Source organism: Trachypithecus francoisi, unplaced genomic scaffold (assembly GCF_009764315.1).
Source record: "Trachypithecus francoisi isolate TF-2019V2 unplaced genomic scaffold, Tfra_2.0 Lachesis_group5, whole genome shotgun sequence".
In the NCBI taxonomy this organism is placed as follows: Eukaryota; Metazoa; Chordata; class Mammalia; order Primates; family Cercopithecidae; genus Trachypithecus; species Trachypithecus francoisi.
In genome coordinates, this window is record NW_022681470.1 from 70,630,445 (window position 1) to 70,656,450 (window position 26,006).

General features: G+C 42.4%; 1 long non-coding RNA gene across 1 annotated transcript; it reads left to right on the forward strand.

Annotated features, from left to right (window-relative positions):
- Window positions 1-1,965: 1,965 nt before the first annotated feature.
- On the forward strand, window positions 1,966-6,673 carry LOC117074816. The gene is made up of 3 exons (XR_004433716.1): window positions 1,966-2,160; window positions 3,326-3,475; window positions 4,300-6,673. It is a non-coding gene; the product is annotated as an uncharacterized LOC117074816 (long non-coding RNA).
- Window positions 6,674-26,006: the final 19,333 nt, after the last annotated feature.

Below are 26,006 nucleotides of genomic sequence, written 5' to 3' on the forward strand. Positions count from 1 at the left end.
AAAAACCCAAGGAGAACTTGAAAAGAAGATTGCACAAGAGGTCAAGAAGATAATGAGAAACACTTCCCATACATAAGGAACATCTGCTCAGGGAGGATGGTGGCAGTGCCCCTTCTGAGACAGAGCAAAGGCAATTTATTGACAGACATAGTTTCTGAAAATTAAATGGATCTTTGCCTTGGTATATTCACAAAAGAAGGGCAGAGGACAGATCTCACAAAGACACAATTTCCCAAGGGATGGAGAAGAAATATCATGGAAAGCATGGAGGGTGGATGAAAAAGAGAAAAAAAAAAACCTCTTATTTTTGTAGTGTGGCTTCTGACCTTCCGGGACTGGCAAACAGGGTCTAAATGGGACATCAAATGAGGAAACCAATCTCTTATCACTGGCCCTGCTGGCCCCAAAGCTGCCAACTGTTCGGTGCCCACATCAGTCCACAGGGACTTATTTTGTCACATTCTGTTCCTGGGTCTGAGGCAAACTGCTCCAAACAGGCTTCCTTGCCAAGTCAGGGCAGTGAGAAAGCCGTGTGTTTGAAGTTGCTATTAGTGTCTTCCTCAGCTGATTTCTATAAGGGATTGTTTTCCGGTAAAGGAGGAATAAGGGAAATACTTAAACAATAACTGCTCTGAGTGAGTGTGTCCAGGGAAATCATTATCTCTTATTGTGCCAATAAGTTTCAAGGCAACAAGCCAAGCTGTTCTCAAGCTGGAGCCTCAGCTACAGCTCTGAGGTCAAAACCTGCACCAAAAGGGAATTCGTGTGAGATGCCCCCTGGAGATGCCCAAACTGCCAGAGGTATGTTTGAGACCAATTGTTTTCCTCATTGTGGGGATCAAGGTTTTAAATTCTGTACTTCCAGGAGAGAACAGATATTATCGTAATAATGATAAAGGATAAGAACTGATATTACTGAGTCCTTGTTCTGTACCAGGCATTGTGATAGACACCTTGTGTATAATCTCATTTAAAACTCGGTAAGCAATAATGAGAGTATGATCATCTCCATTTACAGATGAGGAAACTGAGGGCAGGATCCACCTGGGTTTGCTTGTTTACAAAGCTTAGGTTTCATCCATGCTGTGATGCCGGGACATCCACTCAGCCTAGCTAGTATTCCCACTTCCTGAGTATGTCTTACGTGCTCAGCAATGTTTTCAGGAAGAATGAGGCATGCTCTCCTCTGCAACTTCTCTCAAGGAATTTATTGGGAAGACAAAACTAACTCAGAAGAAACAAGCATAATATTAGGTGCTGAACTGGCCAAACCGGAAATAAGTACAATTTCAGTAAGAGTGTCAGGGTGTGGCAATATTATTACAAATTGGAAAATCATCCACAGATTTTAGAAAGAAAAGAAATGGGATATAAGCCCACAGAACAATATAGTCTTAGAGTAATAAAGGATTTGGATATCTTGTGTAATTTTCCCTCTTTTACAGAGGAGGAAATGAAGTCTCAGAATGGTTAAGTCACATGGTTTCACTGGAAGAGAGGTGTCTCTAGTGGTCTGTATCCCAGCATTTACTATTAACTCCCAAACTATCTCATGACTTCCAGCCTTCCTCCTTAAAGCTGGAGAATATGAGAACCAATAAAGGCCTTCCCTACCACTCTGCACGAAGTCTCTGTGTATTATGTGGGAGAAAGAAGGCCAGAGGGAGCACGTGCCAGGGGAAAACATTTAAGATGCTAGCCTGTTACTTGGCAGTGTTTTTAAAACAATGACAATTGCAATTATACACACACACACACACACACACACACACACTAAACAGGTAGCTTTGTTTCCTTCTCTCAACTTTCAGAAGTATTGAGTGCATGTTGGGGATTGGGAACTCACAGGAGTTCTCATCTGAATTTGCAGATTTTATTTCTAGTTAGGGTAAGGTATCTGGCGGGACTTGCCTGACTTTTCTTCTAGTTTTAGTTTTCTAATACTTAGAGGGGCTCTTCTCAGTTCTCCCATCCATGGATCGTGGTGGGCTTTGCTGACAGGAGAACCCCGTGGCTGTTAACATGGTTTGATTCGCATCCTGATTCAGTCCCCAAATGTCTTCCGGATTCAGAAGTCACATGCAGGACATGTTGCCTTTGGAGATTCCTTCCCTGGGCTAAGTTTGTCAACTCCCTGTTAAAAATGAAGACTCTTAGAGGGTAAGTGTTTGGGTGAAGTAATTGATCAGAGCCTCTCCCAGGAAGCAAGAGATAAAGTACCTGCCTGGTGAAGCCTGGGAAGGGACGTGGGGAGGGAGGTGGGGAGGGAGGTGGTGATGGTGGCCCGGGATTCCACAGCTCACAGAGGGCCATATTTGCACCTGCTGTGGGGCCAGGTCCCAGAAGGGGGAAGGCAGGTGGGTCTGCTTGGCTCTTTTAAAAGCACCCATGTTGCTCCCCTGTGGAAGTACATTCCTGGTGGCCCTCTAAAGAGGCAGCTTCACAGTTAGGATGAGGCCTCCAGGGCTGCACTAGGGAACTCAAGTGTCAGAAGGTTCTAAGGGAAATAGTGCTTGGAAAGCAGGATTCCACAGTGGCAAAAGGCTGGAGGGTTGTGTGAGGATGACGTCAAAGGTTACTAGGCTATCGCTTCCTCGTGGAAACATAAACCTGGACAAATGACAGACATATTGAGATTTTTAAGCAAGTTCCTGATTATAAAAGTTAATTCCTGATCATTGTAGGAAAAAAAAAAACAAAAACATAAAGGAAAAAAAGTTTTTATCCAAAATTTCACCAGGCATAAATCACCAGTTACTACTTTTGTGATTTTCCATCTTTTTAATATGTGCATTTGTATATGTATTATATTTTTATAGAACAGTAATACTATATAATTTTGTAACTTGCTTTCCAATTAATGTTGTATTAAGCATGTTTCACTAAATTTCTTCATTAATGTAAAACGGGTTCATTAATAGAATTTAAATATGTTTATCCACATACGACATAGATGTATCATTCATTTGACTATTTCTTGGTTGTTTAGCATTTAGGTTATTTTCATTTTTAGGTGTACAAATATTTGTCAACACATATAATTTTTTTACACTAAACTAATGAATGTGGGATTACTAAAATACAGAATGTCAATTTTTTAGTATATAGTAGAAAAATAAGAACACAGAGAAGAAATTGAAATGGAGGAGGAGAATTAAAATCATCCTTAATTCTACTATCCAAAGCAGATCCGTTCCTAACATTGTCATGATCTGAGGCAGGAGTATAAGTAAAGGTGCATCTACCACATATAAATATCTAGGAGTTCTAAATCCTACAAACAGATTTTTAAATGAAATACTTTCTATTCTTACCTTTGTAATAGTCTAGAATTTCAGGTTCAAATGAAGAACTCAGACTCCTTGAAGGTCCTTGAAAGAACGCAGTGGGATGTGGAGACCTGACCTCTGGCCTTGGCCACCTCCTTTCTCATCTCTTGTCTCCTAAGTCTTTGTCCCCATGTCCAACATGAGAGGTTCGTGTTGCAGGTGTTGACACTCAGTCCCACGTGCCAGCTTTGTCCACACCCCTGCAAACAACCCCTTCTTGGCTACCTGTTGGGTTGGGGCATGCACACCAGCAACACAATCACCCTCAGGAAGAGGTGGCTGGAAAGAGGCTTGTGCATCCCTGGAACTGGTTTAACAGTGCTTTGAATTCCACGGAATTCCAGGTGCTGGGGGCTACAGTGTGCAATAGGAGGAAAATGGGCTAGGGCATCAGGTGGGTTTATCCCTTTGGCCTTGCAAAGCCCTTGCCCTGTGGAGAGAAGCAGGTTGGAGCAGGGTCAGAGTGAAGCCATCTATAGGTTGGTGCAAAAGTCATGGTGGGTTTTGCCATCGAAAGTAATGGCAAAAACCCGCCATTACTTTTGCACCAACCTAATAAATTACAGGGATGGATCCATGTCTAGGGGTGATATAGATCCAAAGAAAACCCAAAATAAAATTTGAGAGTAAAACCTTCCAGATGCTTTTCTACCCTTTCCATGAGATTGCTCTGTATGTTATTTTATAATTTTCTGTTAAAACCAGTGATATTGTAAACATATTTCTAAGTTGAGAATATATGTGCATGAGTACTTTCAGTCAGATTTTGTAAAGTGTCTTCCAGTGTGGTTTTACATTCTCATCAGCCATACCTTGTCTTAAACCATGCCTTTGTTTACAGTGAGCATTTTAATATTGTTTCATTGTTCACATGATAAGCAAAAAATGGCATTTTACTGTGGAGTCACAGTGAGGTTGCACCTGGTTCTGTATGTTCCTGAGCCAGTTTGTTTTCTATTTCATGCACCAGCTCTTCACATCCTTTGTCTACTTATTGGAAGCCATTCCAAATGTGCATTCGAAGGCCTGAAGAAAGGAGAAGCGATGGCAGACTAGTGGTGGAAACTGATAAATGATGGATGAGGAGCTGAGGATGCCCCATCCCTGTTTGGTCAAGAACTATTGCTTTGCCTGATAGCACTGAGACATGGAAGAGTCCCCAGAGGGAAACCAGGGAAACGAGTCGTCTGTTCGCAAGAGTGAGGAGGAGATTTGGCGGAAACCTCGACCATCAGGGACACGAGATCTGCCTCCACAGAGGAAGCACAGGCGACTCGTTTCCTGACCCCTGGCCATCTTAGGGTTTCCTATATAATGATTCAGCCCTTCTCCCTCAGGAAAATATAATTTGGCTTGTGACCTTGAAGTTTATTCCTATCCTGGAAGCTGATTATAGTCTGGAACATGCTTCCCAGGGCAGTAATTGTTTAAGGGGCTGCCCTCATCCTGGATGGCAGGAAAACAATACATTACATATGTCGGCTGACTATACATGTGAGCAATTCAAGTAGGAAAACATCATTCTCTGAGGGTCAGTTTGCTGCAGTGGGACATATTTGTTTTTGCAAGGATTCAACTGATCAAGTCAATTGGAGTCAACTGCATTTGCTCGCAGGAACAATGAAGACCCTTTCCGGTTCTTGAGTCCATCTGCTGGATACATAGACTCAAGTGACATCCAAATGTGTGAAGCATTTCCTATTTCTGATAATTTTTTGAGGGGGTTGCCTATGTGGGGTTACACCATAAATGCTTGTATAATGTCTTATACTCATTGCGTCATGTGTGAATCTAAGCCATGCTTCCCAACAATATTGCAAGCTTTTTGGGGGCTGGTCTTCTGTCTCTTCTATTCTTCCTCAGTTTTGTTGGTAGTGGGGCCAAAGGGAATACTTCTTTCCCACCTTATTTTCTTTTATGTGGAGGGAACAACATTTTGTAATGCTTCTGGCCTCTCTGTCTCTTCTCTAGAGACTGGAATTCTTTTCTAGGAGAGCAGGAATAACCCATCTGCTTGGTAAATTGAGATAAATTTCTTCCATCTTCTTGGGAGCTAGCTGCCCCCATGAAACACATGTTTTGGTCTGCTCACCCCTGCTGCTGTTTTTACAGGGTAGCCTCCACACATGTGTTTGTTGGGGAGGGGTGGATAAGAAGTAAACCTGAAACAGGAATTATCCAGCCCACTCCCTAGGACTTGTCAACTAACTCTGCAATGGAGTATTTCCTAACGTGTGCTTCTCCTAATGCTCTTATTCCATGACATGACAATAGGTGTTATCCAGGAAAGAGGAGGGATCTTACGTAGCCATGTCAAGTTGGGAAGAGCTATGTAAAACAAAGTTAAACTTGGTACATGCCACAGGACTTCTCAGAGCCTTGGGTGTGCTAATGTGCATTTTGTGTCATATATTTAGCTCATGAAGCTCCTTGGCAAAGTTGCTCCTGTGACCTAAGCTTATATTCCTCATTTCTGTCCTCAAGTCTTGGATGATTCTCAGACTACACTGCAAAAGGCAAGAATTTATAATTGGAGCCACTAAACTGGAATCTCACTGATAATGGTGAAATGTCATCACTATTATGAGGTGTGAAATAGGTGGGAGAGAAGGTGGCCAATGGCATTTATAGTAGAGTCTCCTTTCTGGAGAAACCTCAGCAACAGAGGGGCTGAGAGATGAGGTAATAAGCCTGTGATGAATTTTTGCAGAAGCCAGATGGATAGACCAGGCCACAATCAGATACAGAGGAGGAGGGAAGACACAGCTTCTGTCCTTAAGGTGCTCTAAGCTGAGTGAGAAAATCCCTAGGTCAGCAGCTCTCAGATGTGGCCCCTCAGCCAGACGCATCAGCAGCACTAGGAACATGTTGGAAAGTCTGCAGAGTTCAATTAGAATCCCTGCATCACACCTTTCCACGATTAATTACTCAGGTCACAATTTAGTTTCAACATGAATTTTGTGAATTAAAGGATTTTAGAAATTTTGAGACCATATGACATAGGGGTAAGTGCCTAGAGCCTGAAATAGAAGGCCCAAGTAAAGCCTCAGTGGCTGGGGGTCCTTCCACTATTCAGTTCACTTTCCTCTTCAGTAAAGTGGAGAGAGTAATGGCTACCCTCCATGGTTTATGAGATTATATAAAAGGTAATTGAGAAAATGTACGTAAAGTTGCTGCAACAGCTGTCAAGTGTCTCACATGTGTAAAGACATATTTTGAGTCAATACTGTTTGAATCTTATTTTGGCAAAATGTAGTCCATTTCTCTCCAATTAATTATAGTCTCAGTATAAATCCAAAGTTCTTTTGGATTCAGGCATAGCTTTTACCCTGAGACTTCATATTAAAATAACCACTTGGGTTTTAATGAGAACTCTGGGGGCTCCTTTCTTTCTAACATACATCATGAAGTATATTTGCCTCGGCAAGAGAAGGTGTATATATCTTTATCCACTTGCTCTTCTTGTAACCTTTACCTTCTCCTTCAGAGAATAAAAAGAAAATGTATTTTCTGCCTTTTTAATACCATTTTCCAAACAGAGCCCAGTGTGATGAGAATTGAGGAAATCAACACTTCTTTCCCTTGGGATGGTGACTCTCATCGCTTTTATGTCTGCGGGCATTGCATTGATTGCCCATGTCATCAGCAGTTGTAACTGACTCTCTCCCAACTCCCTCTCCCCAACCACCCAAGAAAACATTTGCTGTGTAGAATTCATTAAGATATCAGTACATTTTCACTGGACCAGTCATTATTATGAATGAAGGAAATGAATAAAGTTGGCCTTGTGAATAAGAGGAATCAATGGCGCCTGAGTGGAATAACTTTTGAGATAATTTTCTCTGTCCCAAAATTGCACCAGCATCACTTGTACTGGACCCTCCACCACCAGATCACTCCTGCTATAGGTTAATCTTTGTCGTTTCTGTTGTCCACTATGAAAAGAAAGCACCAGTCACGACCTACCTCCTCGTGTGGATTAGATTTGGACTAGAGTAAGGTTTCCTGGAGCAGTGTGCCAGCTCCAGTTAACACTTAAGACACGTTGAGGCAAAATATTTAAAAAATCTTTTTAAGGCCCAGAAAGGGACTGTGGTGGACATCAGACTCTAGCCTCTTGTCTACTTTATGAAATACTATCACTGGCCTTAGAACTGGTACCATAATTGGCAGTGTCCAGTCTTGCAGTAAAAATGCATCTATTATCCTCCCCTTTCTTAAGATCCTCTAATGGTGAACTTAAAGGCAGAGGACTCTACTCGCAAACAAAGGCTTGAGGAGTAACTATGAGCTTGTTGCACATGTGACCACAGTGTTTCAGTGTCCCTGTGCTGAAGTCGCACAGTCTGGGCAAAGCAGGGCAAAGGGCGAGTAGACTGGGCCCAGACAGGAGACTCCCACCTCAATTGCCCAGGTGGGACTATTCTTACATGTACCAGGAAAACCACCCTAAGGTTAGTGCAGCTGGTTCACTTACTTAAGTTCGCTGTGCTCCATAAGCTTTCATATTTCACCAGATGACAACAGGCATTTTTTCACAACTGCAAGGAATAAAAGACAGCAGAGCCGGGGCTTTTATTGGGGTTGGGTGGAGGAAAGATCTTCCCCTCCCATGTGAAAGATGACCAGTGACGGTCTGTTTGATCCTTATTATTTTCGGACATGTGTCTGTCACCAGACAAGTTCACCAAGTCACAAAGCCACTGACTAGGTACAGCCACTTTTATCCACAGCTGCAATAGTAGCTGAAGATCCTGCCTCCTAGAGAGGTGCAGTGGCTCACCCAAAGTCACGCAGCAAAATAACAACAGTCCTAGAGGTAACATCTAGTCCTTGGGATCCCTATTCTAGTTTTTCTAGGAATTACATGGATGTGAAGTGACCTAGACCAGGAAAGGTGCCCCCAGGGGAAGAAATTTTGAGAGTCCTGTGCACCACTATGGCTTCTACAGAGGGTGAGTCCAGAAGACCAATAACCCAGCTTAAGGGAACAAGTTAACAGTTCATCCCTAATTCTGAGAGCTACAACTTCGATAGTAGTGCCTGACTCTGTTGCAAAGCACCTTTATTGTTTTTGCTCAAAACCAGAACTCCGAGGGTCTCTTTGGCAGTAGAAATTAACATCCTCCTCTATCGTCTTATCTGATGTTTTGTATATCTTGTTCCAGTTGGTCTGCCTCATCTCAGCATTATTCCCAATTCCCAAACTCCTGGAGGGCAGAAATCACTTCTTTATTTCTTGGTTTCCTGTGTCCTTGTCCTTGTGTCTTGCTCTTAGCAGCTGTTTCCTTTTGAATGATGACAATTGGAGAGAGCTGGTCAGCTTGGAAGAAGTGTCCCACACTGTCCTAGAAGTTTGCCACGGTAGAACCTGAGTCAGGGGCAAGACTGGGCCCTTTCAGCCTGTGGAAGAGGAGCATGCAAACCTGCAGGATTGTGAGCCACAGGAGGAGATGCATTTTATTTTATTATTTATTTTTTATTTTAATTAATTGAGACAGAGGTCTTATGATGTTGCCCGGGCTGGTCTTGATCTCCTAGCCTCAAATGATCCTCCTGCTTCGACCTCCCAAAGTGTTGGAATTACAGGCATAAGTCACCATACCCAGCTGGAAATAGATTTTATATCATTGCGTGTCCCCAAAACCTAATGACACCATACCATTCCTATGTGTGATGTACTGACACTTCTATTCCATTCTATTTTGTTAAAACAATTGCTATTTGTGACCTGGTAAATTGATTTTATGTTGCACTGACAGGTCACAGCCACGCAATTTGAGAAACACTGCCACAGAGAACGCACCTTCAGCTCCCCTGAAGGGGTATGGGGAAGTGTGGGAGGCTGTCAAGGGGAGAGGCTGCAGTTTAGACAGCCCAGGCGGGCTGCTTCAGGGGCTCTGGAGCCAGCAGCACATGGAAGGAACAGTACAGGGGCTTCTGCATTGGCCAATGTCCTTGTTATGTGGATAAACAGAAGACACAAGCCTTCAGTGCCTGCAATCTGCTACCTTTCAAGAGCTTTCCAACTCAGCCTGAGAGAGGAAGGAAGGAAGGCTTGATGAGAAAGAAGACAGCCACCTCCTCTGCCCGACATGCCTTCAGCTCTGCAGGCTGGATGTGGCTGAAGTTTTCGTTTGCCATCAGGAAGCCTGTTAAGAGCAAGACATCTTGCAGAAGGGCCAGGATGGAGGATGACTGATTTGGTGGCGCTTGGCCCCCAGGCAGCCTTCTTCCCTAGCTGGTGCCTCCCTCCATCACCGTGTGTTCCACAGAACGCGCCATCTGGGGGCCTTGCTGCAGGAGGTGGCTGGGACTTTGCAAGCCAGCTGAGCTGCTGCTAAGACAGAATGTGTCCCTGTGAGAATGTACACCGAGTCCAGGGGGAGGCATCCAGCCTGCTTCCCTTTGAGAAGGCTCTGCCAGTCTCCATGGGGACTTGCGAGACCAATTCCCTACAGGGGGTGGCTGGCAGAAGTTGGGGGAAAGCATGCCACCTTAGTGACTGTTCGAGGGGAGGGGTAGGTAGAGAAAATGATTTCTAAAAGGAAGGCCAGCCAGTTGACCAACTCTAGTTCTCCACCCAAAGTGGGCAAAGCCCCTTGTGGGACAGGTGCTTGAATGAATCCTTTTGTACTGTGTGTCCCTTCTCCTCCCTCACAGCAATAGGCTGGAGTTTGGGAAAGGGCATGATTGGGAAGGTGGTGTAAGCAAAGTGCAAGGCATGGCCCCAGCTTCTAAGGAGCTTACACTCAAATCAGAAAAAGGATATTAAAAACAGGAAGCTATTAGTGCACAGTACATGAGAGAATGTAAGCAAATGCTGCGCTAAGTGGGGCAGAATGTAAATGCTGCAGATCAGGAAGGGGAGGTCTGTGGGGGCTAAGCCGGTCAGGCGCTTCTTGCAGAGGCATTGGTGGGAAGGAGGGAGGCCATCTAAGGGCAGGGCAGGGCAGCAGGAGCCTGGAGCTGGAGTCCAGAGGATGAGAAGACTGCTGTGCTGGGCACTGCTAATACATGACAGGGAGTAAAGAGGTGTTGGGCTGGAGGTCAAAGCAGTTGCTGGAGACCCTTGATGCCCAACTGATAAATGTCCTTAAGGAATTTAAAATCCAGAGCCTAGCTGAGCACGGTGGTATGTTCCTGTAGTCCTAGCTACTTGGGAGGCTGAGGTGAGAAGATTGCTTGAGCCCAGGAGTTTGAGGCCAACCTGGCAATATAGTGAGACCCTGTCTCTAAAAAATAATGAAATCCAGAGCTAAGTAACATAGTGGCATATATGGCGCACACAACAGGTATACATAGCATAGCATGAGGTGGGTATCCAGGGTGGGCAGGGGATACCTGTGGCAGGAAAGCTACTGTAGGAAATCTGATGGGACTGAGATAAACTTCCAGAGGCTCAGGGCATTGAGAGCACTCGACCCAGAAGGGCAGATCTGTGAACAGCAGCAGGGCATGATAAAGAGACCATGGGTTCTGGAGGCAGAAAGGCCTGCATTCACATCCCTGCTCTGCCAGTTTTGAGCTGTGGGACGTTGTTAACCTCTGTGGAGCTCAGTGTCCTCGTTGGTAAGAAGGGACGCAGCACAATAACTCATGTGAATCACCTATCACATGTCAATATGACAGGTCTGACACATTCTTAGGATAACTTCTGTTATTTTACTACTGCATTTCTGTTTCTTTAGCCTGGCCCCTATCTCCTAAGACAAAATTACAGGCTGCTGTCAAGTTCACTCTTTCTGGCAGTCAACCAGGGCTATGTCACATGGGATCACTACATGGTGGCTACTTGGCATAATTTCCCTTCTGTGCTGGCAGGTGGGGGGTGTCACCACATCTGATGACAACCATATTCTGCCAGGTCCCACTGCCAGGCACCAGAAATGGGCCCCACTAAAGTCGATTGTGTTTGCTTTAGCCAAATGTATGTAACTGACACCAGGGATAGGAGAGGCCATGTGAGGCATTGACCTGGATGTGGAGATAGAAGGAGGGACATCAACCTGGCCTTATTCTGTTAATTTGAAACATACTAAGGGCCTTCTCCAGCTTAGAATCGTGCTACCTATGTGCTGCTGTATTGGGGACACAAGCCATTTACCCATCAGATAGTTAAACATTGGAAGCTTATTATGAGTGGGTTATGAAAGCATAAATGCTTTAGATAATCCATGAAAGAGGCTTTTATTTTTAAGGGGAATGTTGAGTAGAAGACTCACATGCTCTTGTGACAGATGAAAGTATGTCCCTCAGTAGGGACCCATAGGCATTGTTGGTACCTGCACCATCCTCACTTCTGAGGGACCTGTTGAGTGGCTGTTGATGGTGCTGACCACTTGGTTCACGAGAACAAAGGCATTTCACTATCCTAAAGCCGAGGATGGAAGGAAAGAGATGCTCTAAAGAATGAGATTTTTCTTATTGCTCTAGCTCTATGTCTCCATCAAAGAGATTTAGACAGAGGGGTCTTCTCAGAATGAAAAATGTGAGAGGGATTGAAAATTAGGGAATTGCTATCTGCAGCCTTATTTCTTTGGGGAATTGGTTCTTCCTTGTGATTTATTTTTCCACTTTGATGTATTTCATTCATTCATCCCACAATTCATTTATGACATTTCATCAACATGCCACTGTGAAAAACTGGGCCAACTTAATTTTTTTTTCTTTAGCACTTAAAAAATTTCCCCAAGTTGTTACATGAGGTTATTTTCCCTTCCAAAAAGTGTTTCTTTATTTGGAATGGATTGTAAAAAATAATAAACTGGAGGATAGGAAAAAAAAAAAAGCTCTACAATGATCCCAGTGTAACTTACATTTAGTTAGCAGCATGAATAATATCAAAACAATGTGCCCGATCATACCCACAACTCCTTTGAGAACACCGAATGAGATCACGTGCATAAAAGCACTTTGGCAAGTATGGAGTGCTCAGGAGGGGATTTTCAGGGAGCAAAATGGGAAGCTCTCAGGCTCAGGGGTCAGACACCTGGGTTGAAATCCTGACTTCATTACTTACTGACCCTGTGACTTTTAGGAAGTTATGTATTCCTATAAGTTGGGCGTTACGCATGTAGAGAGGTGTTTAGGATACTGTGGGTGCAGTGAATGGTAACCATTATTATGCAAAGGCAAGGCATTGCTATAATCACTAGAATGATTATTATTATTTTTATTCAGCCTTGGAATGAGTCATGTGGCCTTTCTGCAACCTTCTTAATGATATTTCATTTGGGTTAATATCAGAATGAGATGGTATTCCAGGACTACTGATGTTAGTGGGTGATAAGGTCAAGGAATGCAAAGTATCAAGAGGCAGTTCTTCAAGGTTAAACCTTGGCAGGAGAAAATGGCTGAAGTGGCCCAAAATTTAATTTTTCTGTAATTGAAAACCCTTATGGTGAGTTGACTTTAGTTCATAAAAGTTTGTGTCACTTGTTATATACCAGGTTGGAGGGATACAAAAAATAAACGTCAAGAGGTACCTGACCAGAGGAGGAAGATGTGTAATCACAGAATAATGTGGGGAGTGCAGTGATCGTGAGACACACATGGCTTGAGTAGAAGAGAGCAAGGACATATAAATCTACAATAGTATGTTCTTGGTCACTAGTCACAGAAAACTTGAGTAAAGATGGCTTAAACAATAGAGATATATTATCTTCCATAGAAAGAAACTCTAATTTAGGAAAGCTCAGAGTTGATTAGTGACTCAACAAAGACCCAGGTTCTTTTTATCTTCACTCCACCATCCTCACTCAGAATGCTCAGAACGTTATCCAGATCTTCTCATGATCACAAGAAGGCTGCAGTAGCTCCAGGGATCACATAACAACAGACTAACATTCCAAGGACAGATAAAGGCCTGTATCTCTCATGTGCATCTCTTTTTAAGAGTGAAGAAAACTTTCCTAGAAGTGCCTACTCTTCACAGCAGACTTCTCCAAACATTTCTGAATCAACTTACCTGGCTGCTTATAAAAAATAACAACAAAGGGAAGAACAACACCAAGAATTGCATTTACATCTATTAAAATCCATGCATGCCATTGGGGACAAGAGGAGACCTTAAAGTAAAACTGGAGCTTTGCCAGCACTAAAGAAAATAAATGTGGGCTTTTAGATAGGTAGCCAAGAGAGTCTGCAACAGCATCTCACTAATTCAGCCTTGGAGAGAGTAGAGATTAGGAAGGTCTCAGGAGGAGGTAATACCTGAGGTGAGACTAAAGGCTTGCTACTCAAGGTGTGGCCTATAGGCCAATAACAACAGCATAACCTGGGAGCTTGCTAGGAATGCATATTTTAGATCTGTCCCAGACCTATTGACCCAGCATCTGCTTTTTTGCAAAATGTCCAGGTGAACCATATATGCATTGACATTTGAGAAAATGATATAAAGCATGAATGGAAGGAAACCAGGTGAAAGAATCTGAAAAATAGAATGGAGGTAGGAAATAGAAGAGAGAACTACATGAATAGAAGTAGTAGAGGGAAAAGTAGTATAGTACTTGGAGTTAACCACAATGAGCTTAGGGTTGTGAATTTTTAGATGTAGTTTCCAATTTTTTAAATGTTCAGAAAATTTAATCCATCTAATATTACCAATATGAGTATAGTGCTAAGTAAGTAGAAGAACTAACATTGACTGCCTACTGTGTTCCAGTCCCTATCCTGATGTTCTGTTTGGTTGTCATCTATAGTGCTGTATAGGTTGTTCCATTTGTGTATGGCTGCTTAACAAACTACTTTAAAACTCTGTATGTTAAAACAACCACAGTTTTATTATATTTCCCTGATATTATGGGTCAGAAATTTAGGCAGGGCTCTGCTGGGTGTTTCTTCAGCTTTACATTGGGGTCACTCAGTGTTTTCCAGCTGGTAGATGGGCTGGTTTCTGGGATCCAAAGTGGCTTGACTCACATACCTTGGTACCTTGGTGGAGGGACTGGAAGCCTGTGTTCAGTTGTGCCCGACTTCTCTTGTAGTCTCACTGCCTCTCCATGTGGCTTCTCTACTGAGGAAATCAATGTTCTTGGCTCAGGGCTCCAAGAGACTAAGATAGAAACTTCCAGTTCTCTTCAAGGGTGGGCCCAGAACTGGCAAATTTCACTTCTGCCCCACTCTACTAGCCAAAGTTGTAACAGGCCAGCCCAGAATTAAGAGGAGGAGAGAATAAAATCCCACCTCTCAATGGAAGGAATGTCAATGAATTTGGAGCCATCTTTGATTCACCACATAGACACTAATTCATTTATTCTCCCAATAACCCTGACGTAGTTGTTACATTTTTAGTTTGCATGTAAAGAAATGGAGACACAGTATGGTTAAGTAATTTCCCCACGGTCAACGGTTAGTAAAAGAAAAAGTCAAGGTTGGAATCCAGCTCGTTTGACTCCACCATACCTAACCACTGTACCATTACTACCTCTCCATAGGGAGGCCGTACTTACTAAAGAATTAAGTGTATTTCTATAGTTTTAAACCACAGGGAAGAGCCACTTCACAGCCTCCCATTGGCTAACTCATTGTCCACAACACATGTGTTGAATAGCACACTTACACTCTTAATACCCTGGTTTGGGCCTCACATTTTTAAAGAGCTTTTGATCTCTTCTTTCTGTGTCCAGTAAGTAACCCTAGCCCAGGTGCAGAGGATCCAGCAGCAGATTAAATGCATTTCAAATAATGAGGAGACAAAACCCTGCCGTCTCTGCCCCCACTACTCTCCTGGATTGTTGAAGGATTATTTACTATGTTTGCCTTGACTTGAGCTATTTAATTTTTCCAAAACAGATGCAACCGATTGATTAATGGTATTGCCTACTAAAAGTCAGAAATGTCAGGAAGACGCGGAGAAGCCAGTGTCATTCTGGATTAGAACAATAGATACGGCTGAGAAACAGGGACCCATGCCAAGTATTCTTGAGGCTAGGAGGTCATGTGCCTCTCTTCTGCTAAGAGACAGATATATATAAGGGCAAGGAAAGCAGGAATTTGTCGGTGGCGAGTGGGTTGGGGATGGCTAGGCATGTGCTAATAATAGGATGGATCACATGGTACCTAAGTCACCTCAAAAGAGGCTTAGTTGGTGAAGGTGAATTAAAGTGTTCGGAATTAAGGATATTTCTTCAAATATTCCCTGATGTGTAAAAATATACTGAAGGAACTAACATGTATGATGAAGACAGAATTGTGAGGTTAGACTGACCTCTGTTCAGAGGGCTTTTGTGATTTGCTAGGGAATAGTTAAGAGCAGGACCAGCTATAAAATTTGTAGGGCCTAATGCAAAGTGAAAATGTGGGGCCCTTTATTCCAAAAATATACGGTATTTTAAGACAGCAACTGCAGAGCATTAAAGTGTGGGCCCTTCTGAACACAAGCCGTAGGTGACTGCGCAGGTGCCACACCCTGAAGCCGGTGCTGGTTAGGAGAACGTGATGCCCTATTTCTTTTAAGGATGGTGCAGCAATGAATGAATCTGATGAGGATCTGAAGGGCTGGCCCCGGGTAAAACTGTGGAAGGGACAGCCTGTTTGGGATCAGTGTGTTAGCTCTGTTTATGCCCCTTCCTCTGCCCTTCTAAGCCTCTTCTTGTTACCTGGAGTTCCCCAACTCTCTCACCTCCTCCATCTCTTCCCCTCAGAAAACCTGCCCATAGGACAGGATCTAAAAAGGTTCCAGACACTGAGGTGTACATGACGAAGTATTTGAAGGGCTCCCCCTACGTATTTGTACTTTCACCAATATTTAAGCCTCAGGGAAAAGCAATAATGGAATTTTACGCATCACCCTGCCCGGGGACAAGTAATGTCTTTTTTTTTAAGCTCTGAAGTTTGTGCAGCACCCTTGAGATCACACTGTTATAGGCATGTACTTATTTTCCCAGTTGTGGAGGCCAGTGGCTTTCTGCTATCGGGGGCATATATCCCTGAGAACGCAAGTTGCAGCCTCCTCTTTTGTGAATTGGAACTGGCAAGACCCTTTCTCCCATGTCAGTGTGCTGGACAGTAGGGCATACTTAAACAATTCCACAGGAAGTATCTACAGACTAAATTCCATTCAGTTACATATTTGTAGTCTCAGTGTCTCCCTCCATCCCTGCCCCTCCCGCCCCAGTGCCCACTCAGCTGTTTCACAGTGCACAGCTCACGACTCCTGAGCTGCCCTTTCCTTGACACTCTCTCTGAATACCAGCGCACCCCTGCAGTCAGCTGCACATATGTCCGTGGGCATTCCCTCCCCCTGACCCCTATAGGCACTTGATCCTGTGGGGGTCTTGCTGCTAGAAGGGACGGGGCTGGGAAGTCACCTCTGGTCACCCCAAACTAGGCTTTGCTCCCTTTCTCTTGAACCTGCTGTGGCTTGCCTGTCCTTTCCTGGGCTTAATGTCAAAGGAAACGCCTTCTAAAACCACAAACCACTAGGGCCTCCCTTATTTCTCAGATTGACTTGGCTTCTAGGCAGTGGTTGTGGCCTACAAAGCCACGGCGTGAGTCCAGGAGAAAATCATTTCAGTCGCGCAAGGCCAGACAGCAGCTCAGCCTCACAGAGGAGGTTAATAATAGGGCCCGTCCTAGAGGCAGTCCAGGAAAGCCTTTGGAACTTTCTATCTTCAGATATGCCTCGATCGATCCATTCAGAAGCATTTTGTTCTCCGGGCCCTATCTCTGTGGCAACCTGGCTGTAGAAGGAAGACGATTGCAGTTCTGGTTTTGAAACATCGGGCATGACTGTTTTAGGGTTTGAAGCCAAAACACATGGAGTAAATGAAAACCTCTGACTCACCAGGAATCACTCTTCGTTTTCAAACACATCAATCAGTCTGTCAACAGCATTGACTGAAGGTCTATTCTGTGAAGAACCATGGATGGGCACTGTGGGGAGATTTGCAGAACCGTGTATTAATAGTTTCATTCATCCATCCATTTATCTCGCCATTTAACTCAATTTAGTGAATTGAGTCAATCAGAAATACCCACTGAGCCTTACTAGCCACAAAACCCTGCCCTCGAGGGATGCCAGAAATATAAAGAGAGATAGCAATGTATAAAAAGTCACCCATAAGCGCTTACAGTCTAATGAGGGACTGATGGCAAAGGCAAATACATAAATAGATAAGACCAGGCAAACTATGACAAATATAACAAGATAAGTTGACCAGCAGTATTTCAGAGATTCAGAAAAGAGAATTGTCATACTGAGTTGGAAGAATTACAAAATGCAGTTCCTTATTAGGAACTCATTATTAGGCATATTAGCTATTCAGTAAGTGTATGTTGAAAATTGTCAAATAAAATAGGCTTGGATATGGGTTTTAGAGGTCTACCAGGAAATGAATAGGCAGAGGCAAGGGCAAGGCAGAGGTACAGTAGGTGGCAAAGACTGCTAGCAACACATCCACTGAGGTCTGTGGAGGGCAGCAAGGTGCTGTGTGTATCCATCTGTCATCTTTCCTTCCATTCACCCGCCCGAGATGTCTCACTGGGCAGTGAGGGGCGAAACCAGGGTTTCTGATGGACACTGAAGAAGCAGTGAGGTTCTAGAAAATATTTGCAAGCTAAGAAGCAGCATTGTGTGTGGGGAGGCAACAGAATCGAGGTGTGATGGTTCATGGAGACTTCATTACAGATAGGGAAGTGGTCAGAGGTAGAACGAAAACCTCAGGGCAGAGCCAGAGCCTGGGTAAGCAGACAAGGAGGTTGGATATCGATGCCAAGAGGCGACTACTGAGGCTCTGTGACCTAACCTCCAGACAGGCACTTGGGCATGGCACTAACTTTAAAGGACTGGCATATGATGCTACCTACATACTAAGCACTTGCTGTGTACTCAGCATTGTGCCAGGTGAGAAAAAGATCATTTCATATTTGGAGTAAATGCAATGTATGAAATGTTTGTATGAAATGATCTTTGTCCTGACAGAGCTTAGAATCCAGTTGAGCAAGCTAGAATGAGTAGAAAGGAAACAAGAAGAGGAGTCTATGAAAGTAATTGCCAGAGTGTACATGGAAGGGCTGAATGAGTTGCGGGACTTGAAAGGATTAACTGCAGTCCAAACTCACTTCATAAATATTGAAGGGCTTCCTGGTTGCAAAAGCACTCATGGAGAGCTTGTTGGAGGAGGTGAGATTTGAACCAGCCTTTCAGTAGTGGCTAGTCAGGGATGTCCAGGCCGGATGGTCAGGCCCGGCTGGGGAACTCTGCCTCAGCCTACAGCCTGCCCATAGGCCCAGCCACCCACTGCGCTTAATAGCCAGGAGACTGAGCAGGTCTAAGGAGGCTTCTGGACCTGTGGTGCACAGGATCCCTCTTTTTGCTGTGTTCTCACTTGGTGGAAGGGGCGAAGGAGCTCTCTGGGGTCTCTTTTATAAGGGCAGTAATCCCATTCATGAGGTCTCTGACTTCAAGACCTAATTGCCTTCCAAAACCTCACCTCCAAATACCATTACATTGGGGATTAGGTTTCAACATATGAATTTGAGAGGGGACATAAACATTCAGTCTATAGCATAGATTAAGTATGTTCCCTCTTAAAAGTTATTTATTTTTTATTTTGTTTTGTTTTTTTCCAAGACAGAGTCTCACTCTGTCGCCCAGGCTGGAGTGCAGTGGTGCGATCTCCATTACTGCAAACTTCCGCCTCCCGGGTTCAAGTGATTCTCCCACCTCAGCCTCCCGATTAGCCCGCCTTGGCCTCCCAAAGTGCTAGGATTACAGGTGTGAGCCACCATACCTGGCCAAAGGTTATTTATTTTTAAAACACAAGTAATATAGTAATAACATTTCAGTGTAAAAAAAGAAAAAGAAAAAAAGCAGTTTCTTTAGATGTTTTCTATTCCACCTATTCTCACAGAAAGTCCTGTTCCTGATTCACTGTATGTCTTAGAGACTTTGTACTACATTTTTATATGTGTGTACTTATGCAATATTCTTTTTAATATATAAATGGTAACATGCAGTATGGAATGATTTGCAATTTGCTTTTGTTCCCCCATTTACAAATATGTCTTGGGGCTCCTTCTATGCCAAAAATAAATAAATAAATAAATAGATTTGCTGTATTCCTCTTACAGGGCGTATTGTATTCTAGTGAATAGGTATATTTTCTTGGCTGTTCCTTTACTGATGAACTTTAGGATGTTTACAATTTTTTGTGATTACAAAAAATGTCAGAATGAAGATTCCTGTAAAAACCTCGTTGAATATGTACATGAATGTTTTTTACACAAAAATTATAATCACTGGGCCATGAAGTATATTTAATATTCTAATAGGAACATTTTCTTTTTAAATGACTTACCAATTTAGTCTTCCACCAGTAGCCTTCTAGCGTATTGATTTTCCCCAAAATCTTGTCTTGATAAGTGTGTTGATTTTTGCTAATCTAATGGGTATAAAAATGGGGCTTCTCTGTTTTTGTTTTAAGTTAAAAGATAACATTATTTTTTTAAAAAGGGTCTTTTCGCCATACAAAATTATATTTTATAAGTATTATACAGTAAAATTAGTTGTTTTCTTTTTGATGTACAGTTCTAGAAACTTTAACACATGGACAATTAGGACTCTCTCTCCCCATTTCCAACCCCTGGCAAACACTGATCTCTTCTCCATCATTATAGTATTGTCCTTCTGAAAATGTCACATAAATAGAATCATACAGTATGTAATCTTTTAAGGTTTGCTTATTTTATTCAGCATAATGCTAGAGATTCATGAGACTTGTTCGATAATATCAAGAAGTTTTTTCCTTTTTGTTGCCTAGTAATATTCCACCATACACTTTTATCAGCATCTATTTATTTATTCACCCAAGGAAGGACATTTGGGGTGTTTCTAGTTTTTGAAATTGTGGATATAGCTGCTGCAAACATTTGTGTCAGGTTTTTATGTGAACATACATTTTCATTTCCCTAGAGAAAATACCAAGGAGTATCCCCATTCCAAGATGGCCAAATAGGAACAGCTCCAGTCTGCAGCTCCCAGTGTGATTGACGCAGAAGATGGGTGATTTCTGCATTTCCAACTGAGCCTCCACTGGTGATACCGAGACAAACAGGGTCTGGAGTGGACCTCCAGCAAACTCCAACAGACCTGCAGCTGAGGGACCTGATTGTTAGAAGAAAAACTAACAAACAAAAAGGAATGGCATCAACATCAACAAAAAGGATATCTACACCAAAAGCCCATCTGTAGGTCACCAGCATCAAAGACCAAAAGTAGATAAAACCACAAAAATAAGGAGAAACCAGAGCAGAAAAGCTGAAAATTCTAAGAACCAGAGCGCCTCTTCTCCTCCAAAGAATTGCAGCTCCTCGTCAACAACGGAACAAAGGTGAATGGAGAATGACTTTGATGAGCTGACAGAAGTAGGCTTCAGAAGGTTGGTAATAATGAACTTCTCCGAGCTAAAGGAGGATGTTCAAACCCATCGCAAGGAAGCTAAAAACCTTGAAAAAAGATTTGACGAGTGGCTAACTATAATAAACAGCACAAAGAAGACCTTAAATGACCTGACCGAGCTGAAAACCATGGCACGAGAACTACGTGATACATGCACAAGCTTCAATAACCAATTTGATCAAGTGGAAGAAAGGCTATCAATGACTAAAGATCAAATTAATGAAATAAAGCGAGAACAGAAGTTTAGAGAAAAAAAGAGTAAAAAGAAATGAACAAAGCCTCCAAGAAATATGGGACTATGTGAAAAGACCAAATATACGTTTGATTGGTGTACCTGAAAGTGACAGGGAGAATGGAACAAAGTTAGAAAACATTCTTCAGGATATTATTCAGGAGAACTTCCCCAACCTAGCAAGGCAGGCCAACATTCAAATTCAGGAAATACAGAGAACACTGCAAAGATACTCCTTGAGAAGAGTAACCCCAAGACACATAATTTTCAGATTCACCAAGGTTGGAATGAGGGAAAAAATGTTAAAGACAGCCAGAGAGAAAGGTCAGGTTACCCACAAAGGGAAGCCCATCAGACTAACAGTGGATCTCTCGGAAGAAACTCTACAAGTCAGAAGAGAGTGGGAGCCAATACTCAACATTTTTAAATAAAAGAAATTTCAACCTAGAATTTCATATCCAGCCAAACTAAGCTTCATACGTGAAGGAGAAATAAAATTCTTTACAGACAAGCAAACCCGAAGAGATTTTGTCACTACCAGGCCTGCCTTACAAGTGCTGCTGAAGGAAGCACTAAACATGGAAAGGAACAACTGGTATCAGTAACTGCAAAAGCATGACAAAATGTAAGACCATCAATGCTAGGAAGAAACCACATCAACTAATGGGCAAAATAACCAGCTAATATCATAATGGCAGGATCAAATTCACACATACCAATATTAACCTTAAATGTAAATGGGCTAACTGCCCGAACTAAAAGACGCAGACTGGCAAATTGGATAAAGAGTTAAGACCCATCAGTGTGCTGTATTCAGGCGACCCATCTTAAGTGCAGAGACACACATAGGCTCAAAATAAAGGGATGGAGCAAGCTCTACCAAACAAATGGAAAGTAAAAAAAGAAAAAAAAAAAAAAAAGCAGGGGTTGCAATCCTGGTTTCTGATAAAACAGACTTTAAACCAACAAGATCAAAAGAAGCAAAGAAGGCCATTATATAATGGTAAAGGGATCAATTCAACCAGAAGAGCTAACTATCCTAAATATATATGCACCCAATACAGGAGCACCCAGATTCACAAAGCAAGTCCTAAGAGACCTACAAAGAGACTTAGTCTTCCACACAATAATAATTGGATACTTTAACACCCCACTGTCAATATTAGACAGATCAGTGAGACAGAAGGTTGAAAAGGATGGCCGGGCGCGGTGGCTCAAGCCTGTAATCCCAGCACTTTGGGAGGCCGAGACGGGCGGATCACGAGGTCAGGAGATCGAGACCATGCTGGCTAATACGGGGAAACCCTGTCTCTACTTAAAAAAAAAAAATACAAAAAAACTAGCAGGGCGACGAGGCGGGCGCCTGTAGTCCCAGCTACTCGGGAGGCTGAGGGAGGAGAATGGCGTAAACCCGGGAGGCGGAGCTTGCAGTGAGCTGAGATCTGGCCACTGCACTCCAGCCTGGGTGGCAGAGCAAGACTCCGTCTCAAACAAAAAAAAAAAAAAAAAAGAAAAGGATATCCAGGACTTGAACTCAGTTCTGTACCAAGCAGACCTAATAGACATCTATAGAACTCTCCACCCCAAATCAACAGAATATACATTCTTCTCAGCACCACATCGCACTTATTCCAAAATTGACCACATAGTTGGAAGTAAAGCACTCCTCAGCAAATGTAAAAGAACAGAAACCACAACAAACTGTCTCTCAGACCACAGTGCAATCAAATTAGAAATCAGGATTAAGAAACTCACTCAAAACTGCACAACTACATGGAAACTGAACAACCTGCTCCTGACTGACTACTGAGTAAATCATGAAATGAAGGCAGAAATAAAGATGTTCTTTGAAACCAATGAGAACAAAGACACAACATACCAGAATCTCTGGGACACATTCAAAGCCATGTGTAGAGGGAAATTTATAGCACTAAATGCCCATAAGAGAAAGCAGGAAAGATCTAAAAATCGACACCTTGACATTACAATTAAAAGAACTAGAGAAGCAAGAGCAAACACATTCAAAAGCTAGCAGAAGGCAAGAAATAACTAAGATCAGAGCAGACCTGAAAGAGATACAGACACAAAAAACCCTTCAAAAAAATCAATGAATCCAGAAGGTGGTTTTTGAAAAGATCAGCAAAATTGATAGACTGCTAGCAAGACTAATAAAGAAGAAAAGGGAAAAGAAACAAACAGATGCAATAAAAAACGATAAAGGGGATATCACCATGAATCCCACAGAAATACAAACTACCATCAGAAAATACTATAAATACCTCTACGCAGATAAACTAGAAAATCTGGAAGAAATGGATACATTCCTGGACACATACACCCTCCCAAGACTAAACCAGGAAGATGCTGTATCTCTGAACAGACCAATAACAGACTCTGAAGTGAAGGCAATAATTAGTAGCCTACCAACCAAAAAAAGTCCAGGACCAGACAGATTCACAGCCAAATTCTACCAGAGGTACAAAGAGGAGCTGGTACCATTCCTTCTGAAACTATTCCAATCAATAGAAAAAGAGGGAGTCCTCCCTAACTAATTTTATGAGGCCAGCATTATCCTGACACCAAAGCGTGGCAGAAACACAACAAAAAGAGAGAATTTTCCACCAATATCCCTGATGAACATTGATGCAAAAATCCTCAATAAAATACTGGCAAACTGAATCCAGTGGCACATCAAAAAAGCTTATCCACCACAGTCAAGTTGGCTTCCTGGGATGCAAGGCTGGTTTAACATATGCAAATCAATAAACATAATCCATCACATAAACAGAACCCACAGCAAAAACCACATGATTATCTTAATAGATGAAGAAAAGGCCTTTGACAAAATTCAACAGCCCTTCATGCTAAAAACTCTCAATAAACTAGGTATCAATGGAATGTATCTCAAAATAATAAGAGCTATTTATGACAAACCTACAATCAATATCATACTGAATGGGCAAAAACTGGAAGCATTCCCTTTGAAAACTGGCACAAAATAGGGATGCCCTCTCTTACCACTGCTATTCAATGTAGTGTTGGAAGTTCTTGCCAGGGCAATCAGGCAAGAGAAAGAAATCACGGGTATTCAATTAGGAAAAGAGGAAGTCAAATTGTCCCTGTTTGCAGATGAAATGATTGTATATTTAGAAAATCCCATTGTCTCAGCCCAAAATCTCCTTAAGCTGATAAGCAACTTCAGCAAAGTCTCAGGATACAAAATCAATGTGCAAAAATCACAAGCATTCCTATACACCAATAACAGACAAACAGAGAGCCAAATCATGAGTGAACTCCCATTCACAATTGCTACAAAGAGAATAAAATACCTAAGAATACAATTTATAAGGGATGTGAAGGACCTTTTCAAGGAGAACTACAAACCACTGCTCAGTGAAATAAAAGAGGACACAAACAAATGGAAGAACATTCCATGCTCATGGATAGGAATCAATGTCATCCCTATCAGCCAACCAATGACTTTCTTTGCAGAATTGGAAAAAAACTACTTTAAAGTTCATATGGAACCAGAAAGAGCCTGCATTGCCAAGACAATGCTAAGCCAAAAGAACAAAGCTGAAGGCATCACACTACCTGACTTCAAACTATACTACAAGGCTACAGTAACCAAAACAGATATATAGACCAATGGAACAGAACAGAGGCCTCAGAAATAACACCACACATCTACAACAATCTGATCTTTGACAAACCTGACAAAAACAAGAAATGGGGAAAGGATTCCCTATTTAATAAATGGTGCTGGGAAAATTGGCTAGTCATGTGTAGAAAACTGAAACTGGATCCCTTCCTTACACCTTATATAAAAATTAATTCAAGATGGATTAAAGACTTAAATGTTAGACCTAAAACCATAAAAACCCTAGAAGAAAACCTAGGCAATACCATTCAGGACATAGGCATGGGCAAGGACTTCATGAGTAAAACACCAAAAGCAAGGGCAACAGAAGCCAAAATAGACAAATGGGATCTAATTAAACTGAAGAGCTTCTGCACAGCAAAAGAAACTACCATCGGAGTGAATAGGCAAGCTACAGAATGGGAGAAAAATTTTGCAATCTACCTATCTGACAAAGGGCTAATATCCAGAATCTACAAAGAACTTAAATAAATTTACAAGACAAAAAATAGCCCCATCAAAAAGTGGATGAAGGATATGAACAGACACTTCTCAAAAGAAGACATTCATACAGCCAACAGACATATGAAAAAAGGCTCATCATCACTGGTCATCAGAGAAATGCAAATCAAAACCACAATGCGATACCATCTCACACCAGTTAGAAAGGTGATCATTAGAAAGTCAGGAAACAACAGATGCTGGAGAGGATATGGAGAAATAGGAGCACTTTTACACTGTTGGTGGGAGTGTAAACTAGTTCAACCATTGTGGAAGACAGTGTGGTGATTCCTCAAGGATCTAGAACTAGAAATATCATTTGACCCAGCTATTCCATTACTGGGTATATACCCAGAGGATTATAAATCATGCTATATAAAGACACATGCACACGTATGTTTATTGTGGCACTATTCACAATAGCAAAGACTTGGAACCAACCCAAATGTCCATCAATGATAGATTGGATTAAGAAAATGTGGCACGTATGCACCCTGGAATACTATGCAGTCATAAAAAAGGATGAGTTCACGTCCTTTGCGGGGACATGGATGCAGCTGGAGACCATCATTCTGAGCAAACTATCACAGAGACAGAAAACCAAACACCACATGTTCTCACTCATGGGTGGGAGTTGAATGATGAGAGCACTTGGGCACGGGGTGGGGAACATCACACCCCAGGGTCTGTCGTGGGGTGGGGGGCAGGGAGAGGGATAGCATTGGGAGAAATACTAATGAGGGTGATAAGTTGATGGGCGCAGCAAACCAACATGGCACATGTATACCTATATAACAGGCCTGCACGTTGTGCACATGTACCCTAGAACTTAAAGTATAATAATTTAAAAAAAAATAGAAAATACCAAGGGATAGAGCAGGATTACTGGTTGAAATGACA